This window comes from Sciurus vulgaris (assembly GCF_902686455.1).
Source record: "Sciurus vulgaris genome assembly, chromosome: 10".
Lineage (NCBI taxonomy): Eukaryota > Metazoa > Chordata > Mammalia > Rodentia > Sciuridae > Sciurus > Sciurus vulgaris.
In genome coordinates, this window is record NC_136470.1 from 63494018 (window position 1) to 63521222 (window position 27205).

The 27205-nt window shown below is 43.8% G+C and overlaps 1 protein-coding gene across 4 annotated transcripts in view; it reads left to right on the forward strand.

Moving 5' to 3' along the window:
* BOC (BOC cell adhesion associated, oncogene regulated) overlaps window positions 1–27205 on the forward strand; it is a 74909-nt gene that overhangs the window by 1953 nt on the left and 45751 nt on the right. For 2 of the 4 annotated variants that reach the window (XM_079155384.1, XM_079155387.1), the window contains exon 2: window positions 2656–2744. The exons of 1 other annotated variant lie outside the window; for it this stretch is intronic. The gene's annotated coding sequence lies outside the window, so the exon portion shown is untranslated. The remainder of the gene's footprint in view (window positions 1–2655; window positions 2745–27205) is intronic. One more of the 4 variants, XM_079155385.1, reaches the window with a different exon arrangement.

Genomic DNA, 27205 nt, shown 5'->3' on the forward strand with positions numbered 1-27205 from the left:
TGGACGACCTGTTTTCTGAACTTAAAGTGAATGTGAGGCAAGAGTTTGGCCATTTTGAGGTGTGTAACAGGTTTCCCAGGAACATTTCTGAGGTCTTATAATTGGCACTTTTTAATGGTCTTATAATTGAGACCCAGAAGGTTCCCATGGTACTCTTGAAGCACCTTGGGGTCAGAGGAACAGAGATGGGTGGGAACAGCAGTGGGGTTATGATTTTCCTTCCAGATGAGTTTTTGGAATAAGTTTATGCAAAGAGGTTAAAATTGAAAGAAGCCTGAATTCCCTCCTTAGGCCTCTTTGCTGACACCATCCACCCTCATGGAAATTTATTACTCAGAATTTGGGCCTTCATGAGGCCAGAAGCAGTCTACATCTAGGAAGTCTGAGGACTGAGACCACAGACATACCCTTTTATTTTCTTTCAAGGTATCTCAGCAGAGCACACTGTAGGAGAAGTTCACTCTGGAGGAACTGCCCAAGCTTCAGGGAGCTGGCTTTCTTGGGAGGGGTAATTGGTAGAGGCCAGTATGATAGGTCTTTGACAGCAAATGGGGAGATAGGGTGTGGGGAAAAAACAGAGAGGACCCTCCTTAAATGCTGATTAATTCATTATCAGTCAACTCATGATAAGAAGTGTGATTTATGTTTCTTTCCATCTTCCAAATGAACCCCAGATATTTTACTTTCTTTGAAGTGCTTTTTCATGTGCTTGGGATCCCTCTCTCTTCAGCAACTGTCTGTGGTTTCCATAGCCTAAGGATGAATGGGAGATTTTACTCATGAAATAATTCAGTTGACTTCCGCACAGACCCCTGGGGTTTAAGAAAAGAGGGCAAGAAGTGAGCCTGATGATCAGTGTTCCAAGGGCCCTAGGGGGTCTAGGTTCAAATTTCAGCTGTCACTGACATGCTTAATGAATTGAGCGTTTCTCCCTCTTTCAAAACTTGACTGAAGACTCATGTGTGCTGGATAATTTCTGTCTAGTACTTTACGACCCCTGAATAAAGAAGTATTAACCTGGCTCCAAAAGAAGCTTCAGGTTACGCTGAAGTTTGCTTTCTTCCCTCCAAACTTTAAGCCCCCTTGCAATCTGGAAATAGACTGGAAATTGGGGAGAGAGAGGAAAGATGGCGATTTTCTAAATTTTTCCATTTTCATACATTTTGAAAAATTTAATCTACTTTAACATATGTAATTTCTTGTTACCTCCATGCTTAAGTTGAACAAATATTTATGGTGCATCAGACACACAATTGGGAGCCTCCTTGTTCCAGCAAAGTAAGTTTTCTTAATTAAAGAGTGGTTACCCTCAAATTTTATTCATTGCACAAACATCTACTACTAATTATAAAAATGTTTTTAAAGTTATTCACAACCAGGCTGGGGATATAGCTCTAGTTTCGAGCACTTGCTTAGCATGCATCAGGCCCTCTATTCAATCTCCTGTATCACACACACACACACACACACACACACACACACACACACACACAAGTTACCCACAATCCCATGTTATAACATGACTTGGTTTTGTTCATCCATGTGTATTTATGCTGTTTATATAGTTGTGATCAAAAGTAGACTCTTGTCATCAGACAGCCCTAAAGTATCTACCTTCGACTCACAGAGAACACATATATTCAACCAATTTGCTGTTGGTGGGAATGAGCCAGATCCTAAGTGTGCTCCCACAGGAACTTTAACTTGCAATATTTTCATAATTTATGAACCTGAATCAAGTATTTGGTATTGAAGAGTGGGATGGGAGAAGGTGTTTGTTTTTAATCTAGAAGTCTATGTTTACCAAAAAGCCTTCCTAAGGAAGATTTTTGCCACTTTGGAGCCCTCAGGGTTGGTCATGGGTAATGAAGGAGAGGCGGAATACAGGAAAGAGGTTTATAGGCTCCCTCTTAAGTGGCACTAACTTTTGGATTAGGTCAGAGTCCCAGCCCTGCCTCTGAACTCCATTTACACCACTTCAAACCAAAGCACTGATCTTTTCCTACATCTCTACTGCCTCAGAGTTAGACTCCTTCCCCAACCTTGTACAGTCTTTTCTGCTCTTTCTTTTGTTATTCCACCATCTGCATCATCTTTTCCAGTCCTGCTTCCACTATGCTTTCCTGTGCCCTTTCCGTTGCTGCTGACACGTGACTGGGCTCCCCTCTTACCTAACACCACCCCACTATTCTCCATCAGTCCCATAATCAAGTCACCTCTCAGCTTTAAAATCCAGATTTCTCAACCCTGTTATGTGAGACTCCATCCTACTTCATGATAACTCTACCTCAGTAGGATCCTGCTGCCCTTTCACATAAGCCCATCTCATTATGTATGAGGCCTGCTTATAATGCGTTTTGAAGAAATATTTGGTGACTATTGATGAAAACACACTATTGGATACAAAGGTCATGGTTTTGTAAAATGTAGTCATTGCTCTTAATCCACTATTTTCACTTCTAGCAAGGAGCCAGGTAACTGGATAATGATGGAGGCTTGTGATCTTAGAAGAATTGCTTTCCTCTGTTTTCTTATTCATAAAAGGGGTTAATATGGAATTACTATGGTTTAAAGCAATGCACCTTACAAAAAGCAAATACTTCAGAACTGTTTATTTTGTTGTTCAAAAGATGAAACAATTCTCTTTTTCCTCAGTCCTCTAACAGGCTTCCTGGAATCCATGACCCATGAAGTTTTGTCAACATTCACTCCATCTGAGGGTAGCAGCAAAGAAGTAGAAGTAGGTGAGGTTTTCTGTTCACAGTCTGATATCTCTATCCTATTAGATCAACTGTTTTGTTTTGATTATCCTGTTCTGTGTTACCACTTGAAGATTATGTTTCTCATCCTTTAGTATTGGAAAAATCCAGCTTTGAGTGGAACCTGGGCTAAACTTCAGGTTGGTTCTAGTAGCTAGTACACTTTTAGTCAAAGCCTGTGGTGACCCTATGAATCCCTCTTTCCCTGAGGCAAACTCTGTCAGACTTTTTGATTCAAACCACTAACTGTGAGATTTGGGATCTAAGCTCACTATGCAAAAGTCCTGTTTAGGTCTGTGTGAGGAAAGTCGAGAGTTTATGTCTGTCAGTGGTCTTAGAGCAAATGCCTTGTGGTCTCATGTACCAGGCATTGTTTATGTCACAAAACCCAGAGGGATTCCACTTCTTTCCGTCTTCTGAAATGAAGCTAGGAAATAATTTCTCTTTTCCTAATGGTAAATTTGGCCTTATCTTCAAAGAAGACCTTTGATGTTTGGGACAGGATTATTGGGCAATAAGAGGAAATCATAGCAGAAAGACCATAGTCAGTAATACATAGTCAACTTAATTTGGGTGCCAGAGAAAATGTTGAGAAAGTCTCAACTGGTTCTCCTGGTTAGTAACAGGGAAATGCCTGATGTGGACGGGGTAAGAAGGGTTGAAGAAAAACAAGCCAAAAGGAGCTAAGCAGTGGAAAGCAGGGCAAAGGAATGTTATTCTTCTCCAAAATGAGTTTGGACAGTTTGGACAACATTGGACATGATGAGGGTGATGAAATGTGTGTAGGTTGGAGCCTTCATTCTTTCAACAGGCTTTTATTGAGTACTTGCTATGTGCCTGGCATCATGGCATAGACGGGTAGGGATCAATCCTAGAGCCCACAGGCATCCAGAATTCCCTTGCTGATGGGAAGCAAAAATGCAAATTCTAGTGTTAAAGTACTTGCATTGGGTCAGTGAAGAAAGACATTTTGAGTGAGGGGAGACAATATCTCTGGAAATCTTAAAGTCAGAGATGGATAGGTAATACCGAATGTTCTTTTACCTCTGCCTGTATGAATTATTCATTGTTTTTTCCTGAAAATTCATTTTTCCTTAGTGGATGATAGGTTTTAATATGGTAGACACATGAGATTTCAAAGTCATGTCTTTGGTTTTGTTATTTGTTTGATTTTAGGAAACTTAAGGCTTAGAATCTCTAAAACCGAATGTAGAATCTCAGAAATCTGGGTTTTGGCCATGTTTCCAAAACCAATTATTGAGTAGTTTTCAGGAGGAAAAGGAAAACTTAGTGATTTTCCTATCTTTTTTATTTATATCAGATTTTAACTGAGAATTTTAGAAACACATGTCTGAATTCATCTTTTTGCCTTTGGATTCCATTGGCCTTTGTTCTACTATATATTTGCTTGACTCTGACATCATTCCCAGAGTAGCAGGTGAGGGAAAATTTATTTTAGAGGCGTAAAAATCACTGGGCTTTTCATTTGCCCAGAAACCTCCTGGATTGCTGAAGGAATACCACAAGGGAGCCCCAGGTAGGGGAGGAAGGTATGTGGACCTGGCTGGCCTCAGAGGCTCCCACCCAGCCTGGCTGCAACTAACTCTCAGAGAGAGCCTCCCCCACCTTCCCTGGTTCTGCCAATATTTTTCCAGACTACTCAAAGCAAAGTGCCTTTACTAGTCTGTGCTTACCTAACATTACAGTCCCAGCAGGTTTATTAGGTATGGGTCATAGTTAATTGGAGAGGAAAATTGGGGGGTTCTGGGTTTATTGGTTTTCTATGAAAGCAGAGGCTGCTCTTAATTATTTCACAGATCATCTTTCCCACTTTACTGTCTTTCTGTTTTCTGCCTCTTGACTATCACACTATAGTAGGGTTACCATAGCTTTTCCTTCTTACATAGCTGTGCCCAGGTAGAGGGATTTATTAATGCTGTCAGTCAGCTCAAGACCTTCTTTTGCAAGTGAGACCACATTAAGGTAGAAGTTCAGAGCTGTTTATTTCTGTCATTATAAATGAACCTTTGGCAATGAACAAGCTGTATAAAAATCTGCTATATTACAGCCAAGAGTTAAATTCTCAGGATCGTCCAATGTACAGACCTCTGAAATAATCACCTTGCGCCCCTTCCTTGAGACCTTTGGTGGTTTGCCATCTGTGAAGGCTCTGAGTCAGTTCCAGGTGATAGGCCCCAGTTGATAAGCCCCAGTCAGGTGCTTTCCATTCTGTAGGCTTCTGTAGCAGAGTTGGAGGCTGGGCAGTGCTGCTGGCTTTAGCCTGTCTGGACTATGGCAGCTTGCCAGCAAGTTTCAGTGGGTGGTCTTTGACAATGAAAGAAGGGGGTGGGGGCAGGGAACTTAGCTCTCCTCCCCAAAGGGAACAACAAGGTGGTTTTCTGTAGGTGGGTTTTACATTGGCGACCAATTCCCTTGTCACTGACACACCATACATGTCTTGAGTGTGGCTGAAAAGAACTGAACAGGTTGCCTGAAGGTGGTCATTGTGATGGAGTTAATTTTTGTTCCCCCAATTTTACACAAATGAAGCCTTGTGTTTAGGTGGCCAGCCTTCCCTCCAAGGGGGTGAGCACGCATGAGCAGCAGGTACCTTTCATCATGAGAGGAAAGAATGATTATTCTCACTTGCCAAAACAGAAAGGCAAAGCTCCTAGTGCAGCCTCTCAACCCACAGCTCAGGGAATCAGCCATGGACCAGGAGCACAGGCCGAAATATGCTACTTTCAGTTGCAAGGAGGCAGCACTGCCTTGCCTGCCTCTGCCTCCTCCCAGTGATGAGGAGATTGATAGCTGTCATCTGGTGAAAACCTACTGGGTGCCAGACCCTGTGCTAAGAATTACTGGCATTATCCCTTTCGTCTCCCAGTTCTGTGAGTCTAGGCATTATTATCCTATTCTGCAACTATGAAGCTAAAGCTTAAATAATTGTACTGACTGACTTGTTCTGGTCTCACAACTGGAAGTGGCAGAGCCAAGATTTCATTGCAAGTCTGCCGACTCCAAAACTTGGGGAAGGGGGGCAGATAAGTTCTCTCCCCAAAGCTGAGCCCCTTCAGCTTGGGAAAAGTTTCTTTTGCAGCTAACTACACATAAGGGGCATGTGGGGTCCTTTATGAGATTTGCCTTAAACCACATGAATATAGGACCTCAAGTGGAAGGTGTTGAGTGGCTCAGAAGCAGCAGCACCAGGGAAGCCAGGCTTTGTGGTACAGCTGTGGCAGACTTTGCAGTCAGGGGCGAAAGCCAAACCACCTCCATCATGGGTTTCATTTCTGAACTTATCTCTTGGTATTTTTTCTCCTCCTCTGGGACATTGTCTGAATCGACTGTCCTGAATCTCTGCTCCTGCTACAGCTGCCAGATGAATTCATCTGCGCCTAGGCTTTCTGCAAGTCTGATCAAGCAGGTCCTCCGTGCCTGCAGTGAGCTGAGGGGGAGAAGGTGTTTGGCCCAGCAGATACTTTTACTGGTCAGGAAAAGTGGCAGCTTGTACAGAAAATACCCTGGGGAAGGAAGTAGCAGCTTTGACAGACAGGTAACTGACAAGAGATGCTGCCTTCCAGGCAAATACTCACAGGGCAGCCAGCAGAAAGAATTCGACAGGCAGGTACCTGCACAAGCGCAAAGTACCCTACTCCCTGCCGGCTTAGGAGGGTGGTGAGATTTGGCAGCAGAGGACATGTAGTTATCCTTGTTCCTTGTTTTTCTTTAGCTAACATAGGAAGCCTAAAGCCAAGATGCTCTGGGTGTGGGAAGACAAGGTTTAAAATATAACGATGTGACTTGGGTAATGGGGAGGAAGTCAGAGAAACTGTGCCTTTCTTCTCCTGTCATTGCAAGTTGCCTTGTAGAAGACCATAAGGATGCAGTGAAATGGCCAGAGGGAACACTTGATTGAAAATGTTCCTACTCACCTCAGAAGCCCAAGGTCCCCTGGCATCTGTACTCACCCATTGTGAGTAAAGAGATAAGAAATTCTAGGGAACTGGTCAGTTCTGGACACGGGAATGCTTTTGATTCTGTGGTGTGTTTTTGTTTTCTAAGTGCAGGAGCCTGAATAGGATGCTTTTTGATCACACTGTCAGAAATCCCCCTGAATCTCCCCAGACCAGCTTTCTTTTCCTCCCTAGTGGGAAAAGACAACTTAGAGTCTCTGGGTCTGGAAGAAGCTGAGAAGGAAAAGAACTTCTGGTAACTAGATTTAGGGTAACATCCTTCCTTGAGAGAAGAAGGGACAGGGCCAGAGCATTTCCGGGAGATCCTATCTAAGAGGATAGAAGTCTGGAGTGCATCTTATTAGAAGGCAGGTGAAATACTCGGAAAGAAGGTTTTCAGAAGAAAAGCATGTTTCTGAAACCACTTCCAGATTTGGGATTTATATGGCATCCTGGTTAATGGGAGGCTTTCTGAATTGACCAGCCAGGGTTTCAATCCTGGCTTTGCCCATAGCTAGGTGTGTGACCCTGGGCAAGTTACCGAAACTCTGCAACCCCAGTTTTTTAAGGTTGTTGCAAAGGGAAAGCAAGGCCATGTATGTAAAACTCAGGAAATCACATTGGGAGACATCAGTGGGGCAGAGCTGCTGCTCTTTAGGAAAGGAGGGAGGAACAGTCTGAAAGGAACCTTCTTGGTCGGGTAGGACTGACAGGAGGATGAGCCAGCAGAAGGCTCTGCTGATGAAGCTCCAGCTGACTAAGGTCTACAGAGAGAAAGGGATGAGGATGGGGAGAAAGAGGAGCACACAGTTAGGCCAGGCCTGGTTACTGGGTAGATCACCACCCCTCCCTGCTCCCACCCTGGCCCCTGCAGCCTCTCTTCTTCTCCAACTCTGCTTATCCCATCCTACCAAACATCTTGAGGTTATCCTTGACTCTGCTCTTTCTTTCATACTCTATTTTGTTTTTGCTTTTATTTTCATTATTAATTTACTGTGGTGCTGGAAATGAAACTCAGGGCCTCACACAGTGCTAAGCAAGCACTCTACCATGAGGTACTCCCCCGGCCCTCACACTCCACTTTAAGTTGGCAAACAATACTGGCTTTACCTTCAAATGTTCGTAGAATCCTATGACCTCTTACAACTTCTTCTGTTAACTTTTCTGATCCGGACTGTGGTGGTGACTTTTCTGCTCAAAACTACATGGTTTCAAATATCCATGAAAAATCAAAATGCCTTGATTTGGAAAAATCCAGTGCCCTGGAACCCAGCCCTTCCTTTCCATCTCACCTCTACCTGCCTTGCTCACCCCACAGCCCCATGGGCCTCCCCAGGACTCCTCCAACCAGCCTTCTCCTCCTCAGGGGTTTTGCTGTTGTTCTGCCAGCTGCCTGGAGGCTCTTCCCCCACATTCATGTGCAGCTCCCTCCTTCATTTCAGTGGGTTCCCTGCTGCCCTCTCACCTTCACCTGGTCATCCCCACCACCATTCTCTCTCCTTTCAACCTAATTTATTTTTCCTTAGCATTGTCACCTTCTGATATGTATCTATTTGTTCATTTGCATATTACCTGCTTCTCCTGTAGAAGGAAGAAAGATCCAGGGACTTTGTTGTGTTTCTTGCTTTCTCCCAGTGCCTAGAAGACAATCTGGTATCTTTTTCTTCCTTCCTTCCTTCCTTTTTTTCTTTTTTTAATAATCTGCAATACTCTCCTAAATTGCAAAACTAATGCATAAGAGTTTCAACAAGATGAAATACAGTCAGCCCTCAGTGTCCACAGATTCCACACCTGTGGATGCAATCATAAATCACCATGGATCGAAAAATTTTTTTTAAATTATCATATCTGTACTGAACATGTGCAAACCTTTTTCTTGTCATGGCATAACAACATAGGATTTACACTATTTACACTATTCAGTACTATAAGTAACCTAGAGATGATTTAAAGTTTAGATAAGGTACATGCAAATAATATCTACACCATTTTTATAAGGGATTTGAGCGTCCATGGATTTTGGTATCTTGTGGGGGCAGTGTTCAAACCAATCCTTCACAAATGCCAAGGGAGAACTATAAGTACGCATGGATTTATACAAGCAAATGCATTCAGGGGTGTATGTATATGGGGAACCTGGAGGGAAGGTGCTGAGAGTACTAATGATGAGACTTTTGGAAAAGCCAGGCATCAGACCTGTGCAAGACCCTGGCAGAGAGAGAGCCCAGTTCCTTCTCTCTTCCTCAAGGTAACAGACTTCAGGAATTGTCTGTGGCTAGGCAGGTGGCTCCACCTGTAAGGAAGATACAAGAATGAAGTCAGGCATGAGGTGGTGCATGCCAGTAATCCCAGTGACTTGGAAGGCTGAGGCAGGAGGATCACAAGTTCAAGGCCAGCCTTGGCAACTTAGTGAGATCCTGACTCAAAATGAAAATGAAAAGGGGTGGGGGGTGTAGCTTAGTGCTAGAGTACCCCTGGGTAAATCTCCAGTACTGTGAAGAAGAAAAAAAGGAATGGATGTCCTCTCTGCCCTTCCTCATCACACACTTTAGAAGAATTTATTGTGTATCCATGTTATGCACAGTGCTGTGCAGGGCCTGGCTAGGAGTTGCAGAGAAGCCCAGGTCTTCCTCTCATCCCAGCACTGTTATAGTCTGGATGTCCTTCTGGGGTTTCCTAAGTGGGCCTAGGCCACCCACCTTGCTGCTGCCCTCTTCCAGCCACCTGAGTCCAGCTGGAGGTCTTTCAGATCTGATGGACATGGGATGGTTTTGACAACAGCTCAGTTCCCCACACACAGGGGGCCTGGTGGGGCCAGGCCCTGTGCTGGGCACGCTAGTGACAGAGATGGTACCTGCTGTTGGAAGTAAGGAAGAGCATGAGGGTTGCCACCTCAGAGGGGCATAGATCTGACTTCAAGTTGCATCTCAGACATTTCTGACTTGGTTCAAGATTTAGAAGCAGAGGAAGAATAAAAATAGTGAGGAAGATCCCAGGAGGTCTTGCGGTGACAAGAAAAGTGGAAAAATGTGCTCAGCAATAGTATAATCAGATGCCAAAATCCAACCCAGCAAGCATGTCATGGAACTGGGCAATAGCCCACACCTCCTTTTTTATTATTGCTATTATTATTTTAAATTAGTAACCTTTTTGAGCAGTCTTAGGTTTACAAAAAAGTGAAGCAAAACAGAGTTGCCATCTAAGTCACCCCTATTACCTAACCCCTACCAATTTCCCCTATAATTAACATCTTCTGCTGGTGTGATATATTTGTTACAATTGATGAACCAAAATTGACATTTCATTATCAACTAAAGTGCATAGTTTACTAGGGTCCACTCTTTTTGTGGTACATTTTCTGGGTATTGGCAGATATATGATGGCATGTACCTACCATGATAGGATTGTAATATTCTGCTGCCTAAAAGTCTCCTGTGCTCCACCTATTCACCTTCTCCTCCCTCCCCCAAATCTTTGGCAACCACTATCATTTTACCATAGTCAATATGTATATTTACTATATATAATTTTACTGTGTGTGTGTGGTGTGTGTGTGTGTGTGTGTGTGTGTGTGTGTGTGTGTGTGTACATTATATAAGCTACAGTTTTGCCTTTTCCAGAAGGTCACATAGTTGGAATCCCAAAGTAGATAGGCTTTTTAGACTGGCTTCTTTCATTTGGCAACCTCTTTGGTTGTCTGTCCTTCCTGCCCAATACACCTATCCAGCTGGGGAATGAGGGTCTGGAAAAGGAAGAATGCCAAAACCCTCCTGACAAGAGCCCTGTGGGTCTGTCGTGACTCCTTTACCCTCTTCACTGGTGCTACTGGAGTTTAACCAGGCTGGTAAACTGTCAGGAGCTGCCTGTGTTTGGGCTCCACATCTGGAAGTACCAGCTGTGCAGACCCTCCTTCCCATTCTAAGCAGAGAGCCAGGAGGCTCATGGGGCTGTTTGTCTTCCTCCTTGGAAGTTTGTTTTGCTTACTTTGGAGCTGCGGGCAAGGGCAAGCCTGGGGAAGTGCGGGTCCCCTGGGCAGGCAGCGATCCTGTGTGCTCACATCTGGTGGTGGGCCACTGGTCCCTCAGCGTCTGCATTCACTTCTTTCAGCCCAGGTTCCACTGGTGTCCTTGTCGAGCCCTGAAAGCAATGGGGAGCACTGGGGAGCTTGTTTGGTGGTCATTAGAGGGGAAGACCAATCAATCAGGCACGAAGAGATTAAGAATGTTTTCCCTGCCAAAAAATACTTCTTTCTTGAGTCAGCATTGAAAATTCGGATTCCCTGGGAGTTTGGAAGTAGGAGCCCTAGTAGTCAGAGCACTTAGCAGTCACTTTAAACAGTGAGGCTCTCTGGGGGACAGGTTATGATGACAGATTTGATAATGGGAGCAGAAAGAGGGAGCTCTTCCAACCCTGCTGCAGTTCAGGACCACATTTAGGGGAAAGGTTAGGGGGTGTGACTGTGGAATCCTGTGGATCATCTGAACCAAATGAAAAGTTCCAGGAACTAAGGAAGGGAGGAATACTGAGTAGAGTGAGTTCTAACCCTGGGGAACAGGGACTTCAATTTAGAACCTGGCTTCCATTCCTGCTTGAACAGAGAGTTGAAATCCGTCGGTACTTTCTCACATTGCAAGATGCCAGCCAGATGTGTCAGAGTTTAGTACAGAAAAATAAGACTCATCAGTTGCCTTTGGACTATGGAGATTCTATGCCGAAGATCCAAATCCATACCACTCCCTCCTCTGGTTTTCTTTTCTTCACCTACCCTGAGCAGTGACTCAGTAACGGCTCCAGAATGCCATTCAGTGCTTTCCCTAGCTATGTAGGTGCACTAATAATACCTGTCCCAGGCATGTCCCTAAGACTGTGAGCACTAATGCAATGCAGTCTTTAAAGCCTTTAAACTTCAGAGAACAGCACGCTACAGGCCAGCTGTCCTCTTGCTTTTGTTGTTAATTATAGCTCCAGGGTGGAGCTTGCTGGCCTGTCTTCTTGTCTTCTCGGGTCTTACTGCAGTGTCCCTGCAGCTATCCCAGTGATTACTGACCATCTGGATGTCTTGGCCATGGCCTCAGTTTGCCTGGGGAAGCAGAGGTTAGAGAACTAATGACCTGTGTGAGTGTGGGACCCATGTTCTTTACCAAATCCAGCCTTCACCCCTAAGCCACCTTTCCTACTTTCTGTCCCCTCACTCTCAAGGAGAGACAGTGAGAGCCCTGAGAAAGAATCCCAGGCTGGCTCCTGTAGGTATATGCCAGGTAAAGTGTGTGTATAAGTAGATGCCACATTTTCTGAATCAAAAGACAAATCCATGGTCTATTAAAACATTTTTCTCTGATGTTGGGGAGTAGGGATCTCAGAAAAGCTGATTTTATAAATGTCTTATGATACATTTAAAAAATATTGCCTTCGGCGTAAGGTCCAGTGGGGCCATGCCAGCACCTCCTGATGGTACTGTCTCCTGTTGTTGCCAGAGGTCCTGGAGGCACAGTGCAGGCCTCTGTCCACGTGGGGAGCTTCAGCGGGTGTTGATGGAAGGAAGCCTCTGGTGTGGTCTGGCTCTTCTTGAGTGCTTTTTCTCCAGAGCCATCTGTAGAAATGGGGCAGGATCCCAATTTTACCCACCATCCCCCGCCCCTCTCCAGAAAAAGCCAGCGTCCAAAGCAGTGGGAGGATCCTTCATAACTAAGTTTTACATGCTTTGAAAGTCAAGAAGTAAAAAAGGAATCATGTGTCCAATTGAGACGGAATCTTAGGCTGGCAGAACTAATTTTTCCCACACGTGAAATTAACCAAAATGCCAGTGCTAATGCCCATGGTCTGGGTGGGGAAAAGTCACCGAGACCTTGTTCTTTGCATCTTAGCCAAGATGAGGCATGTTTCCTTGCCCCAGGCCAGGGAGTTGAGACCTGGCTTCCTTGTGTGAAGAATGCCACCCACTAAAACTCAGGATGCTCACTGCTGCTGCCTCTCAATAGTCACTTGAGGTTTCATACTGAGTTTTGGATACCGATGCCAATATCCAGCAGCAAATCTTGCCTGATCATAGCATGTTCACCCTCTGTAGGCATTTGCCACAGGAGCCTGAAGATATTTGTGGCCATCAATGAGTGGCTTTTCAATTGGTTAGTCAAGATGTTTATCAAGTGGTGTGTCTACTGTCCTCAAGGTGCTTAGATCCTGGTTTCTGAATATTTCCGAAATCAAAACATTGAATTGCATTATTCACAGAAGAATGCTTGGTCTGGAATGTGTACTGTGTTATTCAGCTTTCTGTTGCTGTAGCAAAATACCTGAGAAAATCAACTTGAAAGGAGGAAAGATGTATTTTGGCTTATGGTTTCAGAAATTTCAGCACATAGTTACTTGGTCTTATCATTTTGAGCCTGTGGCAAGGCAGAATAGCATGGTGGGGAGCACATGATAAAGCAAAGGTACTTGCTTCATGGCAGTTGGGAAGCAAAAGGAGAGAGCAGAAGAGGTCAGGATCTCAATATCCTCTTCCAGGGTATATTCCCACAACCTAACTTCCTTCCACAGGTCCCACTATCTCCCAATATCACCACAGACCTTTAACATCTGGGCCTTTGGGGAACATTTAAGATCTAAACTTTAACAGTTGCATTGATGATCACTATTGTCATCATTGCCATATCATTATTACTTTGACCTGACATGAGCTGCTGATTTACAGTTCTCTCCTCAAGAGCCTATATTCTTGGAGAATTTGGTTATTTGAAAAGTTTGACACTTGTCAAATGGATTACATCAAACTTAAAAGGTTTTGCACAAGAAAGGAAACAACAGAGTGAAGAGACAAACTACAGAAGAGGGGAACATACATGCCAGCTATTCATTGGTCAGGATTAATATCCAGAATATATAAAGAACCAGAAAAGCTTAACAATAAAAAACAAGTAATCTAATTAAAAATGGCAAATGATCTGAATAGATGCTTCTTAAAAGAAATGCAAATGGCCAGTCAATATATGAAAAATGCTTAATATTATTAGCCATTATGGTGAGATACAATTTCACCCCAGTTGGAATGGTTGTAATAAAGAAAATAAAAAAAAGAACAAAACAAAAAATAACATGCTGGTAAGGATAAGGAGAAAAAGGAAATCTTACATATTGGTGGGAATGTAAATTAGTACAGCCACTATAGAAAACAATATGGAGGTTCCTCAAAAAACTAGAAATAGAACTGCCATATGATACAACTATACCACTCCTTGGTATACAGCCAAAGGAAACGAAGTTGGCATACTAAAGTAATACCTGTACACCCTTGTTTGCTACGACATCATTTATAATAGCTTGGATATGAAATCAGCCTGGATGCCCATCAACAGATAAATGATAAAGAAAATGTGGATATATACACAATGGAGGATTATTTAACCATAAAGAAGAATGAAATTCTGTCACTTATGGGAAAATGGATAGAACTGAAAGACATCATTTTATGTGAAATAAGGCAGACACAGAAAGTCAAATACTGCATGTTCTCTCTCATATGCAAAATCAAACCAAAACAAAACAAAAAGCTGACCTGAAAGTAGAATAGTGATTACTAAGGAATGGGAAGGGCTCCAGAGGGGAAGGAAGTGAAGATAGAAGAAAGGTGGGTGCACATGATAAATGCACACTATATACATGTATAGAAATAGCATACTGAATCCTATTAATATGTATAATCAATATGTATCAATAAAAACAAATTACTTTGTCACTTATGGTATGGTTCTGAATTTGGTAGGTAGAAAAGTGGAAAAGTCATAGATTCAGAGGTCTGAATCAGTAGGTTTGGACCCTGATGATCTCTGTCTTGGGCCATAAGGCCTCTGACTGGTAGGTTCTACAGCCAGGGAAAAGCCAGCCAGTGCTGGGGATGTGTCATTGGTGAGATATGGACAGGGTCTGGGGAAGGACCTTCATGGACAAGCAAGCCCCTAAAAGGAAACAGCAAGCATGGGGGAAAACCAGCTGACTGGGGCCCTTGGGCCCCAAGAGTGAGGGAGATAGGCTGCTTAGGGGCTGCTCCAGCTGCCACCAGCAATCCTCTTGTAGGGCTGGGCCTGCCTCTGGGGTCTGATACATCCAGAATGTCAAAAAGGGAGTATGCCCCTCTTCCACCAGAATCTAGGCGTTCCCCCAACATCCCCCTTACTGTGCCATTTGCTTAATTTAGAAGACATTGGGTTGGGGAAGGGGTTCTTGGAAGTCAATGCAAAGATTGGGAAGATTTGAGAGGTCTTGTTTTAATTATCTTATTAATTTTTTAAAAAAAGTTTTATTATTCCTATTTCCTAACTTAAAAACTCACACAACATAAAAGCAGAAAGATTAATATCCTGAACTCAGTGAGCCTATATGGACATTTTAAATGCATTCTTTTTCAATTGAAGTTTGGGTATTATTAGTCTATGAAACAAAGTAAAGATAGAAAATAGACATTATGAAAAAGAACATACAAGTTTTATTACATACCTAAAAGCACAGGAGGATGAGACTCAAGAGGGGCAAATGGTTGAACTTCAGAGAGAGCTTTAAAAAAAAAAGGTAGGGGCTTGGCTCCTGGGGAGATGGGAGGAGGAGGCTAGGAAGGCTGGGGAGGATGTGCACATGGAGCTGAGTTGTCTTATGCAGATGAGTCTCCCAGGTAACAGCCACCTGTGGACCTCTCTGTCTGGGCCAGGTGTCAGACCCCCATCTCTTCTTCCTGTGGAAAGACCCTGGTGGTGGTGGTGGGGGGGGGGGGGTGGAACAGAAAAGCCTGTGCCTGCGTCTGCTGTTTACTAATGTAGACAGATGTGCTTTTCCTGTAGAAGCCAATCCTGTAGAAGTCTGTGGTTTCTCTGAATAATCAGCCCACAAGATGTCAATGACATCTATCTGGGATAGGTAGTTTTTGCTCTCCTGCATACCCATCACCCAGATTCAACAAGTAGCAAGACAAAAGTTTTGTGTTTTCTAAATTTTTAAAATATATTACTCTATCACTGTGCCGTGTGCTACATGGTCAAAATTGGATGCTACAAAGTTACTCCTTCACAAAAGTATGTGATCTAGGCTTACCACCTCTGACAGTGGAGTTGGAAAGAACATGCGCTTGGGGCACTGGAGTTTGATTAGTGATTGTTCCGTGGTGCTCTGAGATCTTTCTGTGTCTCTTTACCAAAGCTTAAGCTCTTGCTGAGAACTTTTCTTTTGGATTCCCAGGACCTAGTGTTTAACGAGTGTTCAATAAACATTTATGGACTTGTGAGGCAAGTGATGCCATGAGACAGTGGGTTTCCACCTGGACAGGTGTGAGTAGTGTGAGTGTGAGTGCTGGACCCACCATCTGCAGTGTCAGGGATGATGATATACAGAGTTGAGTGAAGCCAGTCCTGGGGAACACTGAGCCTCAGGTTTCTGGAGAAGTGGCCTCTGCCTGCCTGCAGATTCAGGTGTTCATCCACAGGCCCTGAGGGAGGTAGGGCAGGATTCTAAAGAGGCTCCAGATCTGTTTTGCTGGGTGGCCATGCAGCCTGCAAGCCGCCTGTGCCATGAGGGCCTGCGTGCTATCCCCAGTACTCTTTGATACACTTTGGAGTTGACAAGAGAGGGCAGGAGAGGCCTCTGCCATGCTCAGGGCATGATTCTGCTCCTGGCCTCTGGACGCTGCAGCTAGGCTGCTCTGAGCCACTCTGGTGACAGGGCTGGGTGGAAGAGTGGTTAAAGTGTATGAAATGGGGTGTTGGGGAGACAGGAGGGGACACGCTTCAAACATTTCCCTTCAGGTCCGAATTTCAGGTCCGCGTATCAGGAGAGTCCTGGGGGCAGGGTGTGCCAGCTCCTGACAGACCTGGGAGAAGTCACCAAGCCCTGACTTTCAGCAGCCAGTCTGTTCCTCCCCTCTCTGCCTGGTCTTTTTCAGTTTAAATTTCCAGCCAGATCTTCTCCTCCCATGCATTTATGGATGTATGGTATGTGTGTGCGCGCGTGTATGTGTGTGTGCGCGCGCGCGTGTGTGTGTGTGTGTGTTAATTTTTATTTTTGGCAGAAGTTAAGACACAAGATGGACTTGGAAGGAGATGAAACCAGTCTGGGTATATGTTGGGCAGCAGGCAGCTTCATTCCTGAAGTGGGAGGGCCCAGGAGGGGGCAGGGCTGGGGCTCCAAGGTGGGGGCTGGGGTTGTTTCCTCCCCCTGTGGGGACCGGGAAGGTCAGGAGCTAGAGTCTGAGCTGCTAACTCTTTGGATTGTCAAACAGTAGGCTCCAGGGGAGCCAAAACCCTCTGTAAAGTGGATGTGGGATCCCTGGATGGCCAACACCGGAGGCATTTCTTAGTGTTCTGTGAGCCCTGGAGACTGATCTGGCTTTGTCAAGGGAACCTGGCTAGCTTCTCAGGCTTTGAAGGGCAAACATTCAAATGTGCATAAATCATCCCTCCCACACCTCCAGGGTCCCCCTCAAAGTACACGATCCTGTTCTCAGTAGGCGGGGGTGACGGTGGCCCAGAGAGTGTGTTGCCTTTGCACTGCGGAGGCTGTCTTGCCATGGGGGCCTCTTGTGAGGTTTTTATTTCTGTGTGAGGAATAGACAGTAAGGAATCTGAAAATGCAAAAAAGAACTTGGAAAAACTGAGAGAAGCTTTTTGGAGAAAAAGTTTTCTTCCTGTAAATGTGTTAATATTCAATTTGTGGGATGAAAAATATTTATTTTAGCTTTGAAACTGTAAGAGTATCTTTAAAATAATATACAGTATACACCATCTTTATGCAAAACTCTCAATTCTAACCATTGAATCCAATGCAACCAAAGCTTTCCTGGCAGATATTTTTCCTGAAACACCCTGACATCAGTGGCAGAGACACCCTCGCAGGATCGTCAACACTGGCTGCAGGAAGAGTTTTGAGAATAATGATGCCTAGGCTGAGGCTCTAAATTTATTTGCCTGAGGTGCTGTTCCCCCGCCCCTCACCCTGGCATTGCTGTTTTTAGTGTCTGCAGATGATTGTTCTGTGCCACCAGAGCTGCTGTGTAAGGGCTAATGCAGTATAAGAACAGAAGATGAGCTGGGCACTGTGGCTCTTGCCTGTTAGCCCACCAATCCAGGAAGCTGAGGCAGGAGGATTGCAAGTTCAAGACCAGTCTCAGCAACTTAGTGAGCTACTGCCCTAAAAAACAAAAACGAACCAACCAACCAACAAAACATACGACAAGGGAGCTAGATGAGAAAATGGGACATTTTTTTTATTGTCTCTCAGTTCATGCTAGGGCTTATAACTTGAATTTCAAACCCAAAGTGCTGCCACCAGTTTTGGGTTGGTATTTGATACTTGGACACTGGGGACTGAATCTGGGCAGGCTAAGGGAACTTTCAGAAGTGCAGGTTCCATGCACCTTCAGGAGTTTGAATGCAATGCCTTATGAGAATCTGCCCAATCTATTCTGAAGCCCAGTGACTAGTGTGTGGCGCCAACTGAGACTTTGTTTTTTCTGCATTTCTCAGTTCTTTCTTTGAAAACAGTTCTGTTACATATCTGCTTGCAGCTGCCAGGCACCAAGACCAGCAGGTAGGGGAGGCAGACGGCCCTGGATTTGAATCCTTTACCTCAGTTGCTTAATCTCTCCAAGCCTCACTTGCTGCCTATCTCCTAGAGTTGTGTAGAGGTTAGACAAGATGATACTTTATTAGCTCATTATTTTGCACATATTTATTCATTAAATTGTCAAATAATTTTCCTTGTTTTATGTTAATATTGATGGTCTCATTCTAAATGTGTGCCTTAGTCATATGTTGTGACAAAACCTGGTTTACTACATTCAATAAATTTCAATGACTTTTAATTGTGTTTACAAGTCAATAGGAAGTTGGTAATTTAGCAGGAAAAAAGGCTGTCTTTGAATGTCAATATGCTTACCATGATAATTTCAACAAACTAAGTTTTATATGGTATATTTTATACAACTCACTAAACAGAGTAAATATTGTTTAAAGTAAAGGATCTCTAAAGGTTGTTAATAAAGTATTGAATTTGTTTTCACTTATTTTGCAAAATTCATGCCCGTGTTGCACAAAAGCAATAAAATCCGAAATCAAGGGAGATGTTCTTTATAAACCAAAGGATTGGAATGTTGCAATCAGACAAAGCAAACTCTTCAGATGTGATGATGGGCAGCAAAATTTTATGTTCCAAGGGGTTATTGGGAAATGAGGCCCTAGGCCTACGGAAGGATAAATTATTGGCGATGACATGATAATATTTTGGGTTAGCTTTTATGTTTTTCAAATTTGTCTTTTTAATCATGAAAGTGATACTTCATACCTGTTTTGAATATTTCTCTTTTTTCTTTATTTTGTTTGTTTGTTGTGGTTTTGGTGCTGAGCTCTAACCCAGGGCTTCCTGCTTGCATGTGCTTTACCACTGGTCTATACCCCCAGCCCTACTTTGAATATTTCTGAAACATTTAATGTACAAAGTGCAAAACTAATCTTCAGAGACAACCAATGTTTAAGTTTGCATGTCTTCTTACCTTTCCTTATGACAATTTAAATAACCACACACTGTGTAGTCATATGTAACTTTTTTAAATTACAGAAATAGAATCATGATGTTTTGCAAGTTGCTTTTGGAACATTCTTCTTAGGTCAGAATCTCCAAAAGTGTATTTAGTGAAATTCTTATCATTAATGGTACTCTGAGAAAAAAATGGGGCTCTCAAATATCCAGTCTCAGGCAAGTAAATCCATACTTGTGGTTATAGACTTTAGTGCATGCTTCATCCCACTCTATTTTTTATTGTTTTTTTTTTTTTGGGGGGGGGGGGTTGTACCTGAGATTAAACCGAGGGGAGCTTAACCCCTGAGCCACATACCCAACCCATTTTAGATTTCATTTTGAGACAGGGTCTCACAAGTTGCTCAGAGTCTTGTTAAGTTGCTGAGTCCAGCTTTGAACTTGCAATCCTCCTGCCTCAGCCTCCAAGCTGTTGGGACTACAGGCATGTGCCACGACACCCAGGTCTATCCTCCTCTTGGTGATTCATGCTGTATAATAGCACATTAAAGGCTCTGAAAAGGCCTGCAATAGAGAAACCTGGTAAGATTTCACAGTATACCATTTTCCTTAATTACTTTCAAGATAGCTCTGCAGCATATTTTAACATCTAGTAGGTTTTTGGAAGTATGGTCTTAGGCATTCCTTGCCAACCTCTCCTCCACCACTATCCTCCTAATACCCACCCATCTTTAACCTTATGAGCCAGGCAGGAAAACAGCTCATTTATTCATATAATCAACAAAAGGCTCATTGCATTCCTATTATGTGCTAAGCACTATGATTGGTGCTGGGGATAGAATAATAAGCAATATCAGGCTCTCTGCTGGCAAGGACTTTCACTTCGCTTACAGCATCTTGATGGCATGAGTCGCACCTATGATGGATTGCAGTCCTGTTCTACACCTAGGAATGGCAGAGCCCCTGCAGGGGATCCTCTTTGCAGGTGGTGAACCTAGGAGCTGGAGCTAGAATTTCCCCACCCCCTCTGCTCCTTCCCCACATCAGGCTTCTCCAATTCTCCACACTTTGCTCCTGCTGTAAACAGTGGTAGCTGATCCAGCTGGCAAGACTCCATGTGTTTGTTTTCTCTGCATGTGCCAGCCTTGCACCAGGGCCACTGGGCTTCACAAGTTGGTGAAAGCTGGCAGGGGATGGGGTGGGGGCTTCCAGCAGAAGGCAGAGACTGACTGACTGACTGATAGACACTTGCATGCTTCGGATTTCCAGATGGGCATTTATTTAAGTTTTAGGTGGTTTAAAAGAACTTTCTGATTGAGAAAGGAAAGCTTGGGGGTAGGGTGACACACTGAATGTGTATAGTTGGGGGTCAGAAAGGTGGTGAAGAAAGTGGGTTTGCATGAGGTTAGTTGGGAAAGAAAGTAAACTGTCAGGATTCTAAAACATGCTTACCAGCTGGAGTTACAGCTGTTTGCTCTCTCTCTCTCTCTCTCTCTCTCTCTCTCTCTCTCTTGCTCTCACTCTGTGTGTGTGTGTGTGTGTGTGTGTGTGTGTGTGTGTGTGTGTGTGTGTGTGTGTGTGTGTGTGTTTTATAGGTAAAGGGTGCACATGATGACCAGAATAAGACACTGGAGGAGCTAGAGTTGGGGTATAAAGCCCCTGGGATACTGTCTGAAATACCAGGGCTGAATCTCCAGCAGGGATCAGTGTACTGAAAATATTCCTAAACATGATCCTAAAAGGAGTTATTCAGATTTAAGAAGTCATGTCATTAATTGAATACCTACTTTGTGCCAGTCTTGATTCTAGATGCTTTACTAATGTAATCTGTTTCCTTCAGCATCCAAAGGGTGAGATAGATTTTGTTGTCCTATACCAAACTGGTTCCTCTGTAAGTTCAGCTCAAGGAACACTGTCCCTGTCACAGTGCAATCAGATGTAAACCCAAGAGTGGAAGCCTGTCATTTCCTGTCTTGACCTTGATTGCAGTAGTTTGGCCATTTTGTCCTAAGGCTTAACTCTTCATTTGAATGCTTCAGAATTCCTGCTAATGTGGACAAGTGTGTTAGAGTTGATTTGTATGTGTGCACACGTGGGTAGAGAAGACTAGGGCTGGTTTTGCCTGGCATTTGCTCAAATCAGCCCCAGAACCAGACAGATCAAGAATCAGACTGATCTTCGTTCAGTTTGGGTCACAGAACCTGAAACCTGTTTTTGAGTCATGTGGAGGGTGTAGATGTGGATCTGTCTGGTGCCTAATCATTGTGAGGAAGGGACATGGAAAATGACTGCAAGTGACAGCTTAATTCAAATTGGTGGTAATTATGTTGCCTAGGTAATAAGTCAAAGTCTTTTCAGCTCCCTCCTGGCCTGGGACCACAGTTCTTTCTCCTCTGCCATAACCTTTCATCTTTGTGTCTGGGGTCATTATTCGTTCCTGCCATGTGGACCCCTTCTGGAAGGAGGCCAGGGAAGGGCTGGCCTGTCTCTGAGCGGCCTGAAAGTTGGGTCTGTCTCCCGACAGAATGCCATGTAGGCCTCCTTCTAGAAGAAGGGGTCCACAATTCAAAAGGCATTTGCTAGTGTTGTAGATGCTCTTGCAAATAAAATCACCATTTCTGAACCTTTGGTCTAGTGGGAAGGCAGAGGAAAATAATTAATTGTGTAGAAGTCTCTGGGTGAATGAAGAGCAGATCACCTAACCACTGCCTGGTGGGCCCCGGCGGGAAGAGTATTAGGAACATGTTGGCCAACGGAAACGAGCTGCCTCAGGCACCCAGTTCTCTTTACATTGTCCTCCTCCGCCTCCTCTTTGGCAAACCCACTTCACACACACTGTGTTTGCATGGGACATGGCCTGTGTCCTACCTGTCTTCTCAGCTGAATGAGAACCACAGTGTGTTCCTAAAACAGATCCCTGAGGGAGACAGGAACAGGAGCATCAGGCTCACATACCACTTTCCCTTGCACAAGCTCCGCTTTTGCAGTGGAACCCCCACCTGGGCCTCATCAGATCCAAACTCCGTGGACCATGGTTAGGCCTGGAGAAGACCTTGGAGGTAGGAGGTCTCCACAGCTTAGCAGACATTCGGAGAGTATCTACTGTGTGTCAAAGAGGAGACTATGAACTATAAGTTACAGCGCCAGTGACAAGTGCCAGTGTAGGTGATAAAGCTTGAGGCCTAAGAGAGCCTATCTCATCGACTTTTGTCCTGCCTTAACTGACAGACTTTGATGACTTTTCCAGCACCACATGAGCAATGAATATGGGTTGAAGAGAGGGGATTCTTTTAGGATTTATGAACGGAGCTACATTGGAGAACTGGCTTTCCGTGCCAAGAAGGGCGCGAGTGTGTGTGTGTGTGTGCGCATATACATGTAGGGACATGTGTCCACACTTCTATCATTCCTCTGATGCCTTTGCCTAGTGGTTCTAGTTCCTGTACTTCATTTGATTAGTGAAATCCACAGTTTATCTTATGACTCATTTTTTCTTGAGGCCATATTACAATTTAATTTTGGTATAACAGAACGATGTTGTCAGAGCCTAATATGGACTGGGTCCTAAACTCTTTGAGGATTGGTGCCTGCTTTATTTTCTCCGCATCCCCCTCAACCCTTTGTACAGTACGTGGTAGTGAGGGTGCTCATTGGGTTTGCTAAACTGCACTGAATTCTCCTCAATGCCCACCCCAGGGCCCTGTGCCTCTCATCAGGAGTGTCTTTGAGTTGCCAGAAACTCCATCTCTTCTCAGCATGAACACTGAGTAGGATGCCCTTGTTTTTCTTACTCTACTTCTGAGCCAAATCCTATTAGCCTTTTAGATGGTTTTAGGAGAATACTTTTTCTTTGATTCTGTGCATGGTGCAGCTTGAGTGGTGGTCTGCTCCCTGGAGAATGTCCTGGAATAGTGCCAAGCTGGTCTCGGCCCGTTGCCGTCAGTGGGCCCTGCTGGGTGGCATGAGTGTTCCAGCCTTCCTCACACACTACCGTCACATGAGATCTTTTCCCCTTTGTCCTGAGAGACAGGACTGAGATTTTAAGGTCTTCCTTAAGTAGGTCTATTTATATGCTTTTGTACCATCTACCCAGGCTCTCAAGTCTTTCCTTTTGGGTTTGTTGGTTGTCAGTTCCAAGCACCAGGTTTTAGTAGATGTTCCTGTTTTCCTTTCTAGTCACTATGGCATTTTAGTTCATTATCTGCATAATCCATGTGGATATAGCCCTGATCATAAGTTGTAATTAGAAACAGGCAGGTAGGAAAAAAACAGGTGGTTTTGTTGTTGTGGCTGTGTGTATTTGCTGGATGAGGGTCAAAGGTGAGCTCCTTTCTGGAGCTGGGAATAGGACTGGAGCAGCCAGGGGTTCGTTTTCTTTCCTATAAATACCTCTCCGGAACTTCTGCTCCCAGACGACCTACTGTTGGGGATATTTTGCCCTTTCTCTCTGAACAAGTAGAGACACTATGGAGAAATTACGATCATTACTGTCATTATCATCATCAGAGTGCAAAGAAGCAAACATGGAAGGGGAGGCTAATCGCCGAAGTGATATTACATGTTGAATAGTGTTGGGTGGAGATCAAGACTTTAGAAACTAAATCTGACTATAAACTTGGGAACACTATGGCAGTCTCCATGCATTCCCCTTCCCACAGGACTATTGTGAGGTTCTGTAAATCATAAGGATATAATGCTTTTGTTTTTTCCATAAAAAGACTATTTCTTCACCTTCAGATGCATGTGTATAGGGCAGCAAAGTCAGTCTATTGCATAATTTTGTACAGCCTATAAGCAGAGAGCAGAAATTATATCATGTGTGTCTAGAGTTGTTAAAATGCAACGCTTATTTTGGTCTTAAAGAACGTTAATTGAAAAGCCCACCAGGTGGCAATGCCACTGCATGAAATTAGAGCTCCAGTGAACAACTTTTAGTAGAAAAGTTCATGACCCCCACTCTCTAAAACGACTGCGTGATTGCGATGTGCCAGGCTGCTTTTGCACATTATCTCATTAACTCTTTTTATAAGCTCATCAAAGTACTCATTCTCATTTTCACAGAGAGTAAACTGAGGCTTAAAGACATTAAGTAACTCACCCCAAGTCACCTTTAATTGAGTGGAGAAGCGATAGAACCCAAACTGAACCCAAGGAAGCTGATTGCACAGTCCCTGATCCTGCTGAGTTCCAGCCTTGTCACCTAGTAGAGAAGCTTTATCTACAGTACAAACTGGAGATGAACCCTAAAGTCCCTATGTGACAAACCATCAAGAAGCCTTTTGATAATGTATCAAGTAGAGACAGTCACACTCCCTGGGTGGTGGTGATGAAAAGTGATTCTGGATATGAAGCACCCCGCCCTGGGCTCAGCCCATCATGGGAACTTAGCATACTTAGCATATTGGCTGTCCCACCTTTCCATTCTCAACCCTCCTCCCCTCCCCGTGCTCTTTCCTTGAACTTGAACTCCTCAGGCCTGAACCTGCCCTTCTCTTTTTGACTCAACAGCTTTCTGATTTCTCCGTCTCCCATGGGTCTTTGCCAGCCTCCTTTTGCCCAGCCTGAGGCTCAGGGCATGGTGGTAGTCTCATGAGCATGGTGTCATCCTGGATTAGATTCTCCTGCACCTCCATGACTGCTGAAGCTTAGTTGGAATTTATTTGGGGAGAAGAGATGGGAAGGAAAACCATCCCACCTGGAAGGGAGCCATCCGTGAGAGCGGCCTTAAAGAGCTTAGGACGTCCTCCACACTCTGCTCCTTCTAGTGCTGCCCACACTGACTGAGGGCCCTTGGGTCTTAAAAAATAAAGGCCTTAGCCTTTCCCTCAGAAAGACCCTTGGTTCCACTACCGTTTACAGTATCTCTCTCCCTTTTACAGTGTCTCTCTCCCTCTGTGTTCCTCCTACCTGTCCCTGTGCCAGATTAACATCCCTTTGAAGCTCAAATTTCTGGTTCAACCAAACCCTTCCCTTGGGCAAACATTGAATAAGCTCCTTGTGCCAAGACTTTTCTAGGTGTTAGGGTTACCAGGGTAAATTCATTACATCCTGGCCTTCAAGCAGTTTACAGTCTCGACTTGGGAGAGAGATAGGAGGCCTCTTGCAGACAGACACATGATCAAAACCCACTCAAGGTTGTGGAAATGTTATATCAGGTGTGCAAGTGCTTTGGGAACTGAAATGAGGAACAGGAGGCTCACAAAGGAGGTGATGTTTGAAGTACACTTTGGAAGTAGCTGTGAGTTTCTCTGGAATGAAGGGAAAAGGGAAGGTGGTTAGAGTGTGTGAAGATGCAGCTTGTCCAGATCTTAGGTACGTGGGAGGAAGACACGTCAAAGGTTCACTGGAGGCCAAAAATGAAGAAAGATTGTATGGCGGTCTTTGAACTTTAATCGTTCTCAGCCAGAGAACTATCAAAGGTGGGTTTGTACACTTTTATTTCATTTTTTTTCTAAGCTGAATTCAAAAGGGTTAAAAAATCACTCATAATTCCACCACATTTTCAAACCAACTGCTTTTTTATTTTTTATTTTTTTTTTCATGTACCCTTCCGGGCTTCATCCACTTGCCATTTATAAAATGGGATCTATTATTTTTCCATCTTCTAAACGTTTATTTTCGTGTTGCTACTTGATTTGTATAATTATTATTTTTAATGGTTGCATTATAGTCCATTGTTATTATGCCTTAATTTATGTGAAGCATCATGGCAAAGTGAAAGGGTTTTAGACTCAAGTAGGCCTGGTTCAAACCCTGACTCATATTTACCTTCCATGTGTTATTACTGAACCCAGGTTCAGAGGCTCATCCCATAGAGAAAGCAATGTCAAAGAGCATTGAGGAAAAGAAAGGCTTTATTCAGTAGCCAAAGTATGGAAAAGAGGGAGCTTTGCTCATAAATCAGCTTATGGTATGGGAGAGGGAGAGGCTTATAAATGCGAGGAAAATCACATCTTTCCTGGATGGAGATCTAAGAACTGGGATGCCACCTCTGTTTGCTCCTTTCGTGGTCTGGTCTTTCTGGTTATGGTGTCTGGTACATAGGCTTATCCCTAAAAGTGTGTCCAGGAAGGGAGAGAGACTAAGCAAGCGTAGGTCACGTTAGCCCTATGTTATAGTATTGGACAAAACATCTCTCCAAGTGTTGAACAGGTCTACCTGCAGAGCTGAGAAAAATTTGACCCAAAAACTAAGACAACAAAGGAGACAGACACTCTGTGAAGACAGAGATGCCAAGCCTTTCATCCCATTGTGGTCACCTATGGAACGTCTCCAGGCCCACCTGAAGAGTCAGCGTTTTCAGCCACAGCTGCGTTTAGATCCCTGAGAAATAATCTAGTCAACTATTGTCATCATAATCCACATGGCACAGGTGTTATTTACAGCAAAGCTACTGGGAGACTGATAATGTATTACCCAGCTGTGTGACCTCCAAAATTGGTGATTTTTAAATTAACTAAGGGAGTCTAGAGGGTTTTATTTAGGTTTTTTCCTTGGTGACACATGTGATCCTGGACAAGATAGTTAATCACCCTGAGCTTCAGTTTCCCCATCTATAAAATGGGTTGACCGTATACCTACCTTACAGGGACATTGTGAGAATATCAAATTAAATGAATTATGATCATGACTAATAGGATGTGTTTGCTCAACAAATGGTAGCTGCTCATTTATCATCTTTTACTGTTTGGTTGAATTTGACATTTTAGAAAGAAGGTAGATGACACTGCAGAAGCTGATTAAATGCAGAGAAGAGAGCCAGGGATCCTGATTGAGGACTCTAGACCTGTGCTGTCCAATTCAGTAACTACTAACCTATGTGACTGTTAATTAGATCTCGATTATTTAATGAAATGATAAATTTTAAATATATTGTGTTAAGATATTATTAAAATTATTTTCATCTGTCTTCAATGTGGCTATCAGAAAAATTAAAAGTTATATATGTAGCTGGGATTGCATTTTTATTGGGCACAC